Source organism: Ovis canadensis, chromosome 25 (assembly GCF_042477335.2).
Source record: "Ovis canadensis isolate MfBH-ARS-UI-01 breed Bighorn chromosome 25, ARS-UI_OviCan_v2, whole genome shotgun sequence".
Classification (NCBI taxonomy): domain Eukaryota; kingdom Metazoa; phylum Chordata; class Mammalia; order Artiodactyla; family Bovidae; genus Ovis; species Ovis canadensis.
The window spans coordinates 173,128-190,271 of NC_091269.1; positions in this window are offsets into that span (position 1 = coordinate 173,128).

Here is a 17,144-nt window from a genome sequence, read left to right on the forward strand (position 1 = left end):
TCCTCGAGGGAAGAAGAGGCAGCCCAGCCTCGTTTGGCTCAAGCCCTATTTGGCTGGAATGAGTGCGCCTCCAGGACGGCAGAGCTCCAGCTCTGCTCAGAGGCCCGATCTGGCAGAGTTGCTGGCACGAGGCTGCTCTGCCCTGGGCGAGCCTTGCCCAGACTTGCCTCGCTGCTAGGCTTCCTGCCCAGGAAGGAGCAGGCTGCGCGAGCCTGGGAGACGACACTGGCGCCTTCCTGGCCTCAGCTCTGCTCCTGCCTTGCGTTTGCACCTAGGCCCCATGCGTCCTTGGGGAGGGCTTAGGGGCCGGTGGCTTGCACACTGCCAAGGGCTCCAGCAGGAAGAGCTCTGTGCGAGGGAAGGGAAAGGCCAGTGCATGGCTCCTCCAGCGTTGCTTGGCCGCCCAGGATCAGCGCCTCACGGAGTGCCCCAGGCTCCCAGGGCCCCTGGCTGGGGTCTGCAGCCCCGCACACCCGGAGGCTGACTCCCTGGGCGCCCAGCAGCTGCCTCACACACGTAGCTTCCCTAGCGCTCTCCTCCCCAGCAGAGACGTGTGCAGCTGGTTGGGGCCTGCCCCTGCGTGCCTGGGCTCCCGCCCACAGCCCCAGCTCAGGGCAAGCAGCCCCTGAGCCAAGACCTGCAGGAGGCGCAGAGCGCCCCCACCTGGAAGCCGAGTGAACAGCTGGCGGGGAGGCGAGCCTCCTCGAGGGAAGAAGAGGCAGCCCAGCCTCGTTTGGCTCAAGCCCTACTTGGCTGGAGCCGAGTGCGCCTCCAGGACGGCAGAGCTCCAGCTCTGCTGAGAGGCCCGTTCTGGCAGAGTTGCTGGCGCGAGGCTGCTCTGCCCTGGGCGAGCCTTGCCCAGACTTGCCTCGCTGCTAAGCTTCCTGCCCAGGAAGGAGCAGGCTGCGCGAGGCTGGGAGACGCCACTGGCGCCTTCCTGGCCTCAGCTCCGCTCCTGCCTTGCCTTTGGACCTAGGACCCAGGCGTCCTTGGGGAGGTCTTAGGGACCGGGGGCTTGCACACTGCCAAGGGCTCCAGCAGGAAGAGCTCTGTGCGAGGGAAGGGAAGGGCCAGTGCAGGCCTCCTCCAGCGGTTGCTTGGCCGCCCAGGCTCAGGGCCGCACGGAGTGCACCAGGCTCCCAGGGCCCCTGGCTGTGGTCTGCAGCCCCGCACACCCGGAGGCTGACTCCCTGGGCGCCCAGCAGCTGCCTCACACACGTAGCTTCCCTAGCGCTCTCCTCCCCAGCAGAGACGTGTGCAGCTGGTTGGGGCCTGCCCCTGCGTGCCTGGGCTCCCGCCCACAGCCCCAGCTCAGAGCAAGCATCCCCTGAGCCAAGACCTGCAGGAGGCGAAGAGCGCCCCCACCTGGAAGCCGAGTGAACAGCTGGCGGGGAGGCGAGCCTCCTTGAGGGAAGAAGAGGCAGCCCAGCCTCGTTTGGCTCAAACCCTACTTGGCTGGAGCCGAGTGCGCCTCCAGGACGGCAGAGCTCCAGCTCTGCTCAGAGGCCCGTTCTGGCAGAGTTGCTGGCGCGAGGCTGCTCTGCCCTGGGCGAGACTTGCCCAGACTTGCTTCGCTGCTAGGCTTCCTGCCCAGGAAGGTGCAGGCTGCGCGAGGCTGGGAGACGCCACTGGCGCCTTCCTGGCCTCAGCTCCGCTCCTGCCTTGCCTTTGCACCTAGGCCCCAGGCGTCCTTGGGGAGGGCTTGGGGGCCGGTGGCTTGCACACTGCCAAGGGCTCCAGCAGGAAGAGCTCTGTGCGAGGGAAGGGAAGGGCTAGTGCAGGGCTCCTCCAGCGGTTGCTTGGCCGCCCAGACTTAGCTCGGCACGGAGTACACCAGGCTCCCAGGGCCCTGGCTGGGGTCTGCAGCCCCGCACACCCGGAGGCTGACTCCCTGGGCGCCCAGCAGCTTCCTCACACACGTAGCTTCCCTTGCGCTCTCCTCTCCAGCAGAGACGTGTGCAGCTGGTTGGGGCCTGCCCCTGCTTGCCTGGGCTCCCGCGCACATCCCCAGCTCAGGGCAAGCAGCCCCTGAGCCAAGACCTGCAGGAGCCGCAGAGCGCCCCCACCTGGAAGCCGAGTGAACAGCTGACGGGGAGGCGAGCCTCCTCGAGGGAAGAAGAGGCAGCCCAGCCTCGTTTGGCTCAAGCCCTATTTGGCTGGAATGAGTGCGCCTCCAGGACGGCAGAGCTCCAGCTCTGCTCAGAGGCCCGATCTGGCAGAGTTGCTGGCACGAGGCTGCTCTGCCCTGGGCGAGCCTTGCCCAGACTTGCCTCGCTGCTAGGCTTCCTGCCCAGGAAGGAGCAGGCTGCGCGAGGCTGGGAGACGACACTGGCGCCTTCCTGGCCTCAGCTCTGCTCCTGCCTTGCGTTTGCACCTAGGCCCCATGCGTCCTTGGGGAGGGCTTAGGGGCCGGTGGCTTGCACACTGCCAAGGGCTCCAGCAGGAAGAGCTCTGTGCGAGGGAAGGGAAAGGCCAGTGCATGGCTCCTCCAGCGTTGCTTGGCCGCCCAGGATCAGCGCCTCACGGAGTGCCCCAGGCTCCCAGGGCCCCTGGCTGGGGTCTGCAGCCCCGCACACCCAGAGGCTGACTCCCTGGGCGCCCAGCAGCTGCCTCACACACGTAGCTTCCCTAGCGCTCTCCTCCCCAGCAGAGACGTGTGCAGCTGGTTGGGGCCTGCCCCTGCGTGCCTGGGCTCCCGCCCACAGCCCCAGCTCAGGGCAAGCAGCCCCTGAGCCAAGACCTGCAGGAGGCGCAGAGCGCCCCCACCTGGAAGCCGAGTGAACAGCTGGCGGGGAGGCGAGCCTCCTCGAGGGAAGAAGAGGCAGCCCAGCCTCGTTTGGCTCAAGCCCTACTTGGCTGGAGCCGAGTGCGCCTCCAGGACGGCAGAGCTCCAGCTCTGCTGAGAGGCCCGTTCTGGCAGAGTTGCTGGCGCGAGGCTGCTCTGCCCTGGGCGAGCCTTGCCCAGACTTGCCTCGCTGCTAAGCTTCCTGCCCAGGAAGGAGCAGGCTGCGCGAGGCTGGGAGACGCCACTGGCGCCTTCCTGGCCTCAGCTCCGCTCCTGCCTTGCCTTTGGACCTAGGACCCAGCCGTCCTTGGGGAGGTCTTAGGGACCGGGGGCTTGCACACTGCCAAGGGCTCCAGCAGGAAGAGCTCTGTGCGAGGGAAGGGAAGGGCCAGTGCAGGCCTCCTCCAGCGGTTGCTTGGCCGCCCAGGCTCAGGGCCGCACGGAGTGCACCAGGCTCCCAGGGCCCCTGGCTGTGGTCTGCAGCCCCGCACACCCGGAGGCTGACTCCCTGGGCGCCCAGCAGCTGCCTCACACACGTAGCTTCCCTAGCGCTCTCCTCCCCAGCAGAGACGTGTGCAGCTGGTTGGGGCCTGCCCCTGCGTGCCTGGGCTCCCGCCCACAGCCCCAGCTCAGAGCAAGCATCCCCTGAGCCAAGACCTGCAGGAGGCGAAGAGCGCCCCCACCTGGAAGCCGAGTGAACAGCTGGCGGGGAGGCGAGCCTCCTTGAGGGAAGAAGAGGCAGCCCAGCCTCGTTTGGCTCAAACCCTACTTGGCTGGAGCCGAGTGCGCCTCCAGGACGGCAGAGCTCCTGCTCTGCTCAGAGGCCCGTTCTGGCAGAGTTGCTGGCGCGAGGCTGCTCTGCCCTGGGCGAGACTTGCCCAGACTTGCTTCGCTGCTAGGCTTCCTGCCCAGGAAGGTGCAGGCTGCGCGAGGCTGGGAGACGCCACTGGCGCCTTCCTGGCCTCAGCTCCGCTCCTGCCTTGCCTTTGCACCTAGGCCCCAGGCGTCCTTGGGGAGGGCTTGGGGGCCGGTGGCTTGCACACTGCCAAGGGCTCCAGCAGGAAGAGCTCTGTGCGAGGGAAGGGAAGGGCTAGTGCAGGGCTCCTCCAGCGGTTGCTTGGCCGCCCAGACTTAGCTCGGCACGGAGTACACCAGGCTCCCAGGGCCCTGGCTGGGGTCTGCAGCCCCGCACACCCGGAGGCTGACTCCCTGGGCGCCCAGCAGCTTCCTCACACACGTAGCTTCCCTTGCGCTCTCCTCTCCAGCAGAGACGTGTGCAGCTGGTTGGGGCCTGCCCCTGCTTGCCTGGGCTCCCGCGCACATCCCCAGCTCAGGGCAAGCAGCCCCTGAGCCAAGACCTGCAGGAGCCGCAGAGCGCCCCCACCTGGAAGCCGAGTGAACAGCTGACGGGGAGGGGAGCCTCCTCGAGGGAAGAAGAGGCAGCCCAGCCTCGTTTGGCTCAAGCCCTATTTGGCTGGAATGAGTGCGCCTCCAGGACGGCAGAGCTCCAGCTCTGCTCAGAGGCCCGATCTGGCATAGTTGCTGGCACGAGGCTGCTCTGCCCTGGGCGAGCCTTGCCCAGACTTGCCTCGCTGCTAGGCTTCCTGCCCAGGAAGGAGCAGGCTGCGCGAGGCTGGGAGACGACACTGGCGCCTTCCTGGCCTCAGCTCTGCTCCTGCCTTGCGTTTGCACCTAGGCCCCATGCGTTCTTGGGGAGGGCTTAGGGGCCGGTGGCTTGCACACTGCCAAGGGCTCCAGCAGGAAGAGCTCTGTGCGAGGGAAGGGAAAGGCCAGTGCATGGCTCCTCCAGCGTTGCTTGGCCGCCCAGGATCAGCGCCTCACGGAGTGCCCCAGGCTCCCAGGGCCCCTGGCTGGGGTCTGCAGCCCCGCACACCCGGAGGCTGACTCCCTGGGCGCCCAGCAGCTGCCTCACACACGTAGCTTCCCTAGCGCTCTCCTCCCCAGCAGAGACGTGTGCAGCTGGTTGGGGCCTGCCCCTGCGTGCCTGGGCTCCCGCCCACAGCCCCAGCTCAGGGCAAGCAGCCCCTGAGCCAAGACCTGCAGGAGGCGCAGAGCGCCCCCACCTGGAAGCCGAGTGAACAGCTGGCGGGGAGGCGAGCCTCCTCGAGGGAAGAAGAGGCAGCCCAGCCTCGTTTGGCTCAAGCCCTACTTGGCTGGAGCCGAGTGCGCCTCCAGGACGGCAGAGCTCCAGCTCTGCTCAGAGGCCCGTTCTGGCAGAGTTGCTGGCGCGAGGCTGCTCTGCCCTGGGCGAGCCTTGCCCAGACTTGCCTCGCTGCTAGGCTTCCTGCCCAGGAAGGAGCAGGCTGCGCGAGGCTGGGAGACGCCACTGGCGCCTTCCTGGCCTCAGCTCTGCTCCTGCCTTGCGTTTGCACCTAGGCCCCATGCGTCCTTTGGGAGGGCTCAGGGGCCGGTGGCTTGCACACTGCCAAGGGCTCCAGCAGGGAGAGCTCTGTGCGAGGGAAGGGAAGGGCCAGTGCAGGGCTCCTCCAGCGGTTGCTTGGCCGCCCAGGCTCAGCGCCGCACGGAGTGCACCAGGCTCCCAGGGCCCCTGGCTGGGGTCTGCAGCCCCGCACACCCGGAGGCTGACTCCCTGGGCGCCCAGCAGCTGCCTCACACACGTAGCTTCCCTAGCGCTCTCCTCCCCAGCAGAGACGTGTGCAGCTGGTTGGGGCCTGCCCCTCCGTGCCTGTGCTCCTGCGAACAACCCCAGCTCAGGGCAAGCAGCCCCTGAGCCAAGACCTGCAGGAGGCGCAGAGCGCCCCCACCTGGAAGCCGAGTGAACAGCTGGCGGGGAGGCGAGCCTCCTCGAGGGAAGAAGAGGCAGCCCAGCCTCGTTTGGTTCAAGCCCTACTTGGCTGGAGCCGAGTGCGCCTCCAGGACGGCAGAGCTCCAGCTCTGCTGAGAGGCCCGTTCTGGCAGAGTTGCTGGCGCGAGGCTGCTCTGCCCTGGGCGAGCCTTGCCCAGACTTGCCTCGCTGCTACGCTTCCTGCCCAGGAAGGAGCAGGCTGCGCGAGGCTGGGAGACGCCACTGGCGCCTTCCTGGCCTCAGCTCCGCTCCTGCCTTGCCTTTGGACCTAGGACCCAGGCGTCCTTGGGGAGGTCTTAGGGACCGGGGGCTTGCACACTGCCAAGGGCTCCAGCAGGAAGAGCTCTGTGCGAGGGAAGGGAAGGGCCAGTGCAGGCCTCCTCCAGCGGTTGCTTGGCCGCCCAGGCTCAGGGCCGCACGGAGTGCACCAGGCTCCCAGGGCCCCTGGCTGTGGTCTGCAGCCCCGCACACCCGGAGGCTGACTCCCTGGACGCCCAGCAGCTGCCTCACACACGTAGCTTCCCTAGCGCTCTCCTACCCAGCAGAGACGTGTGCAGCTGGTTGGGGCCTGCCCCTGCGTGCCTGGGCTCCCGCCCACAGCCCCAGCTCAGAGGAAGCAGCCCCTGAGCCAAGACCTGCAGGAGGCGCAGATCGCCCCCACCTGGAAGCCGAATGAACAGCTGGCGGGGAGGCGAGCCTCCTCGAGGGAAGAAGAGGCAGCCCAGCCTCGTTTGGCTCAAGCCCTACTTGGCTGGAGCCGAGTGCGCCTCCAGGACGGCAGAGCTCCAGCTCTGCTCAGAGGCCCGATCTGGCAGAGTTGCTGGGGCGAGGCTGCTCTGCCCTGGGCGAGCCTTGCCCAGACTTGCCTCGCTGCTAGGCTTCCTGCCCAGGAAGGAGCAGGTTGCGCGAGGCTGGGAGACGCCACTGGCGCCTTCCTGGCCTCAGCTCCGCTCCTGCCTTGCCTTTGCACCTAGGCCCCAGGCGTCCTTGGGGAGGGCTTGGGGGCCGGTGGCTTGCACACTGCCAAGGGCTCCAGCAGGAAGAGCTCTGTGCGAGGGAAGGGAAGGGCTAGTGCAGGGCTCCTCCAGCGGTTGCTTGGCCGCCCAGACTTAGCTCGGCACGGAGTACACCAGGCTCCCAGGGCCCTGGCTGGGGTCTGCAGCCCCGCACACCCGGAGGCTGACTCCCTGGGCGCCCAGCAGCTTCCTCACACACGTAGCTTCCCTTGCGCTCTCCTCTCCAGCAGAGACGTGTGCAGCTGGTTGGGGCCTGCCCCTGCTTGCCTGGGCTCCCGCGCACATCCCCAGCTCAGGGCAAGCAGCCCCTGAGCCAAGACCTGCAGGAGACGCAGAGCGCCCCCACCTGGAAGCCGAGTGAACAGCTGACGGGGAGGCGAGCCTCCTCGAGGGAAGAAGAGGCAGCCCAGCCTCGTTTGGCTCAAGCCCTATTTGGCTGGAATGAGTGCGCCTCCAGGACGGCAGAGCTCCAGCTCTGCTCAGAGGCCCGATCTGGCAGAGTTGCTGGCACGAGGCTGCTCTGCCCTGGGCGAGCCTTGCCCAGACTTGCCTCGCTGCTAGGCTTCCTGCCCAGGAAGGAGCAGGCTGCGCGAGGCTGGGAGACGACACTGGCGCCTTCCTGGCCTCAGCTCTGCTCCTGCCTTGCGTTTGCACCTAGGCCCCATGCGTCCTTGGGGAGGGCTTAGGGGCCGGTGGCTTGCACACTGCCAAGGGCTCCAGCAGGAAGAGCTCTGTGCGAGGGAAGGGAAAGGCCAGTGCATGGCTCCTCCAGCGTTGCTTGGCCGCCCAGGATCAGCGCCTCACGGAGTGCCCCAGGCTCCCAGGGCCCCTGGCTGGGGTCTGCAGCCCCGCACACCCGGAGGCTGACTCCCTGGGCGCCCAGCAGCTGCCTCACACACGTAGCTTCCCTAGCGCTCTCCTCCCCAGCAGAGACGTGTGCAGCTGGTTGGGGCCTGCCCCTGCGTGCCTGGGCTCCCGCCCACAGCCCCAGCTCAGGGCAAGCAGCCCCTGAGCAAAGACCTGCAGGAGGCGCAGAGCGCCCCCACCTGGAAGCCGAGTGAACAGCTGGCGGGGAGGCGAGCCTCCTCGAGGGAAGAAGAGGCAGCCCAGCCTCGTTTGGCTCAAGCCCTACTTGGCTGGAGCCGAGTGCGCCTCCAGGACGGCAGAGCTCCAGCTCTGCTCAGAGGCCCGTTCTGGCAGAGTTGCTGGCGCGAGGCTGCTCTGCCCTGGGCGAGGCTTGCCCAGACTTGCCTCGCTGCTAGGCTTCCTGCCCAGGAAGGAGCAGGCTGCGCGAGGCTGGGAGACGCCACTGGCGCCTTCCTGGCCTCAGCTCCGCTCCTGCCTTGCCTTTGCACCTAGGCCCCATGCGTCCTTTGGGAGGGCTCAGGGGCCGGTGGCTTGCACACTGCCAAGGGCTCCAGCAGGGAGAGCTCTGTGCGAGGGAAGGGAAGGGCCAGTGCAGGGCTCCTCCAGCGGTTGCTTGGCCGCCCAGGCTCAGCGCCGCACGGAGTGCACCAGGCTCCCAGGGCCCCTGGCTGGGGTCTGCAGCCCCGCACACCCGGAGGCTGACTCCCTGGGCGCCCAGCAGCTGCCTCACACACGCAGCTTCCCTAGCGCTCTCCTCCCCAGCAGAGAAGTGTGCAGCTGGTTGGGGCCTGCCCCTCCGTGCCTGTGCTCCTGCGAACAACCCCAGCTCAGGGCAAGCAGCCCCTGAGCCAAGACCTGCAGGAGGCGCAGAGCGCCCCCACCTGGAAGCCGAGTGAACAGCTGGCGGGGAGACGAGCCTCCTCGAGGGAAGAAGAGGCAGCCCAGCCTCGTTTGGTTCAAGCCCTACTTGGCTGGAGCCGAGTGCGCCTCCAGGACGGCAGAGCTTCAGCTCTGCTGAGAGGCCCGTTCTGGCAGAGTTGCTGGCGCGAGGCTGCTCTGCCCTGGGCGAGCCTTGCCCAGACTTGCCTCGCTGCTACGCTTCCTGCCCAGGAAGGAGCAGGCTGCGCGAGGCTGGGAGACGCCACTGGCGCCTTCCTGGCCTCAGCTCCGCTCCTGCCTTGCCTTTGGACCTAGGACCCAGGCGTCCTTGGGGAGGTCTTAGGGACCGGGGGCTTGCACACTGCCAAGGGCTCCAGCAGGAAGAGCTCTGTGCGAGGGAAGGGAAGGGCCAGTGCAGGCCTCCTCCAGCGGTTGCTTGGCCGCCCAGGCTCAGGGCCGCACGGAGTGCACCAGGCTCCCAGGGCCCCTGGCTGTGGTCTGCAGCCCCGCACACCCGGAGGCTGACTCCCTGGACGCCCAGCAGCTGCCTCACACACGTAGCTTCCCTAGCGCTCTCCTACCCAGCAGAGACGTGTGCAGCTGGTTGGGGCCTGCCCCTGCGTGCCTGGGCTCCCGCCCACAGCCCCAGCTCAGAGGAAGCAGCCCCTGAGCCAAGACCTGCAGGAGGCGCAGATCGCCCCCACCTGGAAGCCGAATGAACAGCTGGCGGGGAGGCGAGCCTCCTCGAGGGAAGAAGAGGCAGCCCAGCCTCGTTTGGCTCAAGCCCTACTTGGCTGGAGCCGAGTGCGCCTCCAGGACGGCAGAGCTCCAGCTCTGCTCAGAGGCCCGATCTGGCAGAGTTGCTGGGGCGAGGCTGCTCTGCCCTGGGCGAGCCTTGCCCAGACTTGCCTCGCTGCTAGGCTTCCTGCCCAGGAAGGAGCAGGTTGCGCGAGGCTGGGAGACGCCACTGGCGCCTTCCTGGCCTCAGCTACTCTCCTGCCTTGCCTTTGCACCTAGGCACCAGGCTTCCTTGGGGAGGGCTTAGGGGCCGGTGGCTTGCACACTGCCAAGGGCTCCAGAAGGAAGAGCTCTGTGCGACGGAAGGGAAGGGCTAGTGCAGGGCTTCTCCAGAGTTTGCTTGGCCGCCTAGACTCAGCGCCGCACGGAGTGCATCAGGCTCCCAGGGCCCCTGGCTGGGGTCTGCAGCCCCGCACACCCGGAGGCTGACTCCCTGGGAGCCCAGCAGCTGCCTCACGCACGTAGCTTCCCTAGCGCTCTCCTCCCCAGCAGAGACGTGTGCAGCTGTTTGGGGCCTGCCCCTGCGTGCCTGGGCTCCCGCCCACAGCCCCAGCTCAGAGCAAGCATCCCCTGAGCCAAGACCTGCCGGAGGCGAAGAGCGCCCCCACCTGGAAGCCGAGTGAACAGCTGGCGGGGAGGCGAGCCTCCTCGAGGGAAGAAGAGGCAGCCCAGCCTCGTTTGGCTCAAACCCTACTTGGCTGGAGCCGAGTGCGCCTCCAGGACGGCAGAGCTCCAGCTCTGCTCAGAGGCCCGTTCTGGCAGAGTTGCTGGCGCGAGGCTGCTCTGCCCTGGGCGAGACTTGCCCAGACTTGCCTCACTGCTAGGCTTCCTGCCCAGGAAGGTGCAGGCTGCGCGAGGCTGGGAGACGCCACTGGCGCCTTCCTGGCCTCAGCTCCGCTCCTGCCTTGCCTTTGCACCTAGGCCCCAGGCGTCCTTGGGGAGGGCTTGGGGGCCGGTGGCTTGCACACTGCCAAGGGCTCCAGCAGGAAGAGCTCTGTGCGAGGGAAGGGAAGGGCTAGTGCAGGGCTCCTCCAGCGGTTGCTTGGCCGCCCAGACTTAGCTCGGCACGGAGTACACCAGGCTCCCAGGGCCCTGGCTGGGGTCTGCAGCCCCGCACACCCGGAGGCTGACTCCCTGGGCGCCCAGCAGCTTCCTCACACACGTAGCTTCCCTTGCGCTCTCCTCTCCAGCAGAGACGTGTGCAGCTGGTTGGGGCCTGCCCCTGCTTGCCTGGGCTCCCGCGCACATCCCCAGCTCAGGGCAAGCAGCCCCTGAGCCAAGACCTGCAGGAGCCGCAGAGCGCCCCCACCTGGAAGCCGAGTGAACAGCTGACGGGGAGGCGAGCCTCCTCGAGGGAAGAAGAGGCAGCCCAGCCTCGTTTGGCTCAAGCCCTATTTGGCTGGAATGAGTGCGCCTCCAGGACGGCAGAGCTCCAGCTCTGCTCAGAGGCCCGATCTGGCAGAGTTGCTGGCACGAGGCTGCTCTGCCCTGGGCGAGCCTTGCCCAGACTTGCCTCGCTGCTAGGCTTCCTGCCCAGGAAGGAGCAGGCTGCGCGAGGCTGGGAGACGACACTGGCGCCTTCCTGGCCTCAGCTCTGCTCCTGCCTTGCGTTTGCACCTAGGCCCCATGCGTCCTTGGGGAGGGCTTAGGGGCCGGTGGCTTGCACACTGCCAAGGGCTCCAGCAGGAAGAGCTCTGTGCGAGGGAAGGGAAAGGCCAGTGCATGGCTCCTCCAGCGTTGCTTGGCCGCCCAGGATCAGCGCCTCACGGAGTGCCCCAGGCTCCCAGGGCCCCTGGCTGTGGTCTGCAGCCCCGCACACCCGGAGGCTGACTCCCTGGGCGCCCAGCAGCTGCCTCACACACGTAGCTTCCCTAGCGCTCTCCTCCCCAGCAGAGACGTGTGCAGCTGGTTGGGGCCTGCCCCTGCGTGCCTGGGCTCCCGCCCACAGCCCCAGCTCAGGGCAAGCAGCCCCTGAGCCAAGACCTGCAGGAGGCGCAGAGCGCCCCCACCTGGAAGCCGAGTGAACAGCTGGCGGGGAGGCGAGCCTCCTCGAGGGAAGAAGAGGCAGCCCAGCCTCGTTTGGCTCAAGCCCTACTTGGCTGGAGCCGAGTGCGCCTCCAGGACGGCAGAGCTCCAGCTCTGCTCAGAGGCCCGTTCTGGCAGAGTTGCTGGCGCGAGGCTGCTCTGCCCTGGGCGAGGCTTGCCCAGACTTGCCTCGCTGCTAGGCTTCCTGCCCAGGAAGGAGCAGGCTGCGCGAGGCTGGGAGACGCCACTGGCGCCTTCCTGGCCTCAGCTCTGCTCCTGCCTTGCGTTTGCACCTAGGCCCCATGCGTCCTTTGGGAGGGTTCAGGGGCCGGTGGCTTGCACACTGCCAAGGGCTCCAGCAGGGAGAGCTCTGTGCGAGGGAAGGGAAGGGCCAGTGCAGGGCTCCTCCAGCGGTTGCTTGGCCGCCCAGGCTCAGCGCCGCACGGAGTGCACCAGGCTCCCAGGGCCCCTGGCTGGGGTCTGCAGCCCCGCACACCCGGAGGCTGACTCCCTGGGCGCCCAGCAGCTGCCTCACACACGTAGCTTCCCTAGCGCTCTCCTCCCCAGCAGAGACGTGTGCAGCTGGTTGGGGCCTGCCCCTCCGTGCCTGTGCTCCTGCGAACAACCCCAGCTCAGGGCAAGCAGCCCCTGAGCCAAGACCTGCAGGAGGCGCAGAGCGCCCCCACCTGGAAGCCGAGTGAACAGCTGGCGGGGAGGCGAGCCTCCTCGAGGGAAGAAGAGGCAGCCCAGCCTCGTTTGGTTCAAGCCCTACTTGGCTGGAGCCGAGTGCGCCTCCAGGACGGCAGAGCTTCAGCTCTGCTGAGAGGCCCGTTCTGGCAGAGTTGCTGGCGCGAGGCTGCTCTGCCCTGGGCGAGGCTTGCCCAGACTTGCCTCGCTGCTAGGCTTCCTGCCCAGGAAGGAGCAGGCTGCGCGAGGCTGGGAGACGCCACTGGCGCCTTCCTGGCCTCAGCTCCGCTCCTGCCTTGCCTTTGGACCTAGGACCCAGGCGTCCTTGGGGAGGTCTTAGGGACCGGGGGCTTGCACACTGCCAAGGGCTCCAGCAGGAAGAGCTCTGTGCGAGGGAAGGGAAGGGCCAGTGCAGGCCTCCTCCAGCGGTTGCTTGGCCGCCCAGGCTCAGGGCCGCACGGAGTGCACCAGGCTCCCAGGGCCCCTGGCTGTGGTCTGCAGCCCCGCACACCCGGAGGCTGACTCCCTGGACGCCCAGCAGCTGCCTCACACACGTAGCTTCCCTAGCGCTCTCCTACCCAGCAGAGACGTGTGCAGCTGGTTGGGGCCTGCCCCTGCGTGCCTGGGCTCCCGCCCACAGCCCCAGCTCAGAGGAAGCAGACCCTGAGCCAAGACCTGCAGGAGGCGCAGATCGCCCCCACCTGGAAGCCGAATGAACAGCTGGCGGGGAGGCGAGCCTCCTCGAGGGAAGAAGAGGCAGCCCAGCCTCGTTTGGCTCAAGCCCTACTTGGCTGGAGCCGAGTGCGCCTCCAGGACGGCAGAGCTCCAGCTCTGCTCAGAGGCCCGATCTGGCAGAGTTGCTGGCACGAGGCTGCTCTGCCCTGGGCGAGCCTTGCCCAGACTTGCCTCGCTGCTAGGCTTCCTGCCCAGGAAGGATCAGGCTGCGCGAGGCTGGGAGACGACACTGGCGCCTTCCTGGCCTCAGCTCTGCTCCTGCCTTGCGTTTGCACCTAGGCCCCATGCGTCCTTGGGGAGGGCTTAGGGGCCGGTGGCTTGCACACTGCCAAGGGCTCCAGCAGGAAGAGCTCTGTGCGAGGGAAGGGAAAGGCCAGTGCATGGCTCCTCCAGCGTTGCTTGGCCGCCCAGGATCAGCGCCTCACGGAGTGCCCCAGGCTCCCAGGGCCCCTGGCTGGGGTCTGCAGCCCCGCACACCCGGAGGCTGACTCCCTGGGCGCCCAGCAGCTGCCTCACACACGTAGCTTCCCTAGCGCTCTCCTCCCCAGCAGAGACGTGTGCAGCTGGTTGGGGCCTGCCCCTGCGTGCCTGGGCTCCCGCCCACAGCCCCAGCTCAGGGCAAGCAGCCCCTGAGCCAAGACCTGCAGGAGGCGCAGAGCGCCCCCACCTGGAAGCCGAGTGAACAGCTGGCGGGGAGGCGAGCCTCCTCGAGGGAAGAAGAGGCAGCCCAGCCTCGTTTGGCTCAAGCCCTACTTGGCTGGAGCCGAATGCGCCTCCAGGACGGCAGAGCTCCAGCTCTGCTCAGAGGCCCGTTCTGGCAGAGTTGCTGGCGCGAGGCTGCTCTGCCCTGGGCGAGGCTTGCCCAGACTTGCCTCGCTGCTAGGCTTCCTGCCCAGGAAGGAGCAGGCTGCGCGAGGCTGGGAGACGCCACTGGCGCCTTCCTGGCCTCAGCTCCGCTCCTGCCTTGCCTTTGCACCTAGGCCCCAGGCGTCCTTGGGGAGGGCTTAGGGGCCGGTGGCTTGCACACTGCCAAGGGCTCCAGCAGGAAGAGCTCTGTGCGAGGGAATGAAAGGTCTAGTGTAGGGCTCCTCCAGAGGTTGCTTGGCCGCCCAGACTCAGCACCGTGCGGAGTGCACCAGGCTCCCAGGGCCCCTGGCTGGGGTCTGCAGCCCCGCACACCCGGAGGCTGACTCCCTGGGCGCCCAGCAGCTGCCTCACACACGTAGCTTTCCTAGCGCTCTCCTCCCCAGCAGAGACGTGTGCAGCTGGTTGGGGCCTGCCCCTGCGTGCCTGGGCTCCTGCGCACAGCCCCAGCTCAGGGCAAGCAGCCCCTGAGCCAAGACCTGCATGAGGCGCAGAGCGCCCCCACCTGGAAGCCGAGTGAACAGCTGGCGGGGAGGCGAGCCTCCTCGAGGGAAGAAGAGGCAGCCCAGCTTCGTTTGGCTCAAGCCCTACTTGGTTGGAGCCGAGTGCGCCTCCAGGACTGCAGAGCTCCAGCTCTGCTCAGAGGCATGATCTGGCAGAGTTGCTGGCGCGAGGCTGCTCTGCCCTGGGCGAGCCTTGCCCAGACTTGCCTCGCTGCTAGGCTTCCTGCCCAGGAAGGAGCAGGCTGCGCGAGGCTGGGAGACGACACTGGCACCTTCCTGGCCTCAGCTCTGCTCCTGCCTTGCGTTTGCACCTAGGCCCCATGCCTCCTTGGGGAGGGCTTAGGGGCCGGTGGCTTGCACACTGCCAAGGGCTCCAGCAGGAAGAGCTCTGTGCGAGGGAAGGGACGGGCCAGTGCAGGGCTCCTCCAGCGGTTGCTTGGCCGCCCAGGCTCAGCGCCGCACGGAGTGCACCAGGCTCCCAGGGCCCCAGGCTGGGGTCTGCAGCGCCGCACACCCGGAGGCTGACTCCCTGGGCGCCCAGCAGCTGCCTCACACACGTAACTTCCCTAGCGCTCTCCTCCCCAGCAGAGACGTGTGCAGCTGGTTGGGGCCTGCCCCTGCGTGCCTGGGCTCACGCGAACAGCCCAAGCTCAGGGCAAGCAGCCCCTGAGCCAAGACCTGCAGGAGGCGAAGAGCGCCCCCACCTGGAAGCCGAGTGAACAGCTGGCGGGGAGGCGAGCCTCCTCGAGGGAAGAATAGGCAGCCCAGCCTCGTTTGGCTCAAGCCCTACTTGGCTGGAACCGAGTGCGCCTCCAGGATGGCAGAGCTCCAGCTCTGCTCAGAGGCCCGATCAGGAAGAGTTGCTGGCGCGAGGCTGCTCTGCCCTGGGCGAGACTTGCCCAGACTTGCCTCGCTGCTAGGCTTCCTGCCCAGGAAGGAGCAGGCTGCGCGAGGCTGGGAGACGCCACTGGCGCCTTCCTGGCCTCAGCTCTGCTCCTGCCTTGCGTTTGCACCTAGGCCCCATGCGTCCTTTGGGAGGGCTTAGGGGCCGGTGGCTTGCACACTGCCAAGGGCTCCAGCAGGAAGAGCTCTGTGCGAGGGAAGGGAAGGGCCAGTGCAGGGCTCCTCCAGCGGTTGCTTGGCCGCCCAGGCTCAGCGCCGCACGGAGTGCACCAGGCTCCCAGGGACCCTGGCTGGGGTCTGCAGCCCCTCACACCCGGAGGCTGACTCCCTGGGCGCCCAGCAGCTGCCTCACACACGTAGCTTCCCTAGCGCTCTCCTCCCCAGCAGAGACGTGTGCAGCTGGTTGGGGCCTGCCCCTCCGTGCCTGTGCTCCTGCGAACAACCCCAGCTCAGGGCAAGCAGCCCCTGAGCCAAGACCTGCAGGAGGCGCAGAGCGCCCCCACCTGGAAGCCGAGTGAACAGCTGGCGGGGAGGCGAGCCTCCTCGAGGGAAGAAGAGGCAGCCCAGACTCGTTTGGTTCAAGCCCTACTTGGCTGGAGCCGAGTGCGCCTCCAGGACGGCAGAGCTCCAGCTCTGCTGAGAGGCCCGTTCTGGCAGTGTTGCTGGCGCGAGGCTGCTCTGCCCTGGGCGAGCCTTGCCCAGACGTGCCTCGCTGCTACGCTTCCTGCCCAGGAAGGAGCAGGCTGCTCGAGGCTGGGAGACGCCACTGGCGCCTTCCTGGCCTCAGCTCCGCTCCTGCCTTGCCTTTGCACCTAGGCCCCAGGCGTCCTTGGGGAGGGCTTAGGGACGGGGGGCTTGCACACTTCCAAGGGCTCCAGCAGGAAGAGCTCTGTGCGAGGGAAGGGAAGCGCCAGTGCAGGGCTCCTCCAGCGGTTGCTTGGCCGCCCAGGCTCAGGGCCGCACGGAATGCACCAGGCTCCCAGGGCCCCTGGCTGTGGTCTGCAGCCCCGCACACCCGGAGGCTGACTCCCTGGACGCCCAGCAGCTGCCTCACACACGTAGCTTCCCTAGCGCTCTCCTACCCAGCAGAGACGTGTGCAGCTGGTTGGGGCCTGCCCCTGCGTGCCTGGGCTCCCGCCCACAGCCCCAGCTCAGAGGAAGCAGCCCCTGAGCCAAGACCTGCAGGAGGCGCAGATCGCCCCCACCTGGAAGCCGAGTGAACAGCTGGCGGGGAGGCGAGCCTCCTCGAGGGAAGAAGAGGCAGCCCAGCCTCGTTTGGCTCAAGCCCTACTTGGCTGGAGCCGAGTGCGCCTCCAGGACGGCAGAGCTCCAGCTCTGCTCAGAGGCCCGATCTGGCAGAGTTGCTGGGGCGAGGCTGCTCTGCCCTGGGCGAGCCTTGCCCAGACTTGCCTCGCTGCTAGGCTTCCTGCCCAGGAAGGAGCAGGTTGCGCGAGGCTGGGAGACGCCACTGGCGCCTTCCTGGCCTCAGCTCCTCTCCTGCCTTGCCTTTGCACCTAGGCCCCAGGCGTCCTTGGGGAGGGCTTAGGGGCCGGTGGCTTGCACACTGCCAAGGGCTCCAGAAGGAAGAGCTCTGTGCGAGGGAAGGGAAGGGCTAGTGCAGGGCTTCTCCAGAGTTTGCTTGGCCGCCTAGACTCAGCGCCGCACGGAGTGCATCAGGCTCCCAGGGCCCCTGGCTGGGGTCTGCAGCCCCGCACACCCGGAGGCTGACTCCCTGGGAGCCCAGCAGCCGCCTCACGCACGTAGCTTCCCTAGCGCTCTCCTCCCCAGCAGAGACGTGTGCAGCTGGTTGGGGCCTGCCCCTGCGTGCCTGGGCTCCCGCCCACAGCCCCAGCTCAGAGCAAGCATCCCCTGAGCCAAGACCTGCAGGAGGCGAAGAGCGCCCCCACCTGGAAGCCGAGTGAACAGCTGGCGGGGAGGCGAGCCTCCTCGAGGGAAGAAGAGGCAGCCCAGCCTCGTTTGGCTCAAACCCTACTTGGCTGGAGCCGAGTGCGCCTCCAGGACGGCAGAGCTCCAGCTCTGCTCAGAGGCCCGTTCTGGCAGAGTTGCTGGCGCGAGGCTGCTCTGCCCTGGGCGAGCCTTGCCCAGACTTGCCTCGCTGCTAGGCTTCCTGCCCAGGAAGGTGCAGGCTGCGCGAGGCTGGGAGACGCCACTGGCGCCTTCCTGGCCTCAGCTCCGCTCCTGCCTTGCCTTTGCACCTAGGCCCCAGGCGTCCTTGGGGAGGGCTTAGGGGCCGG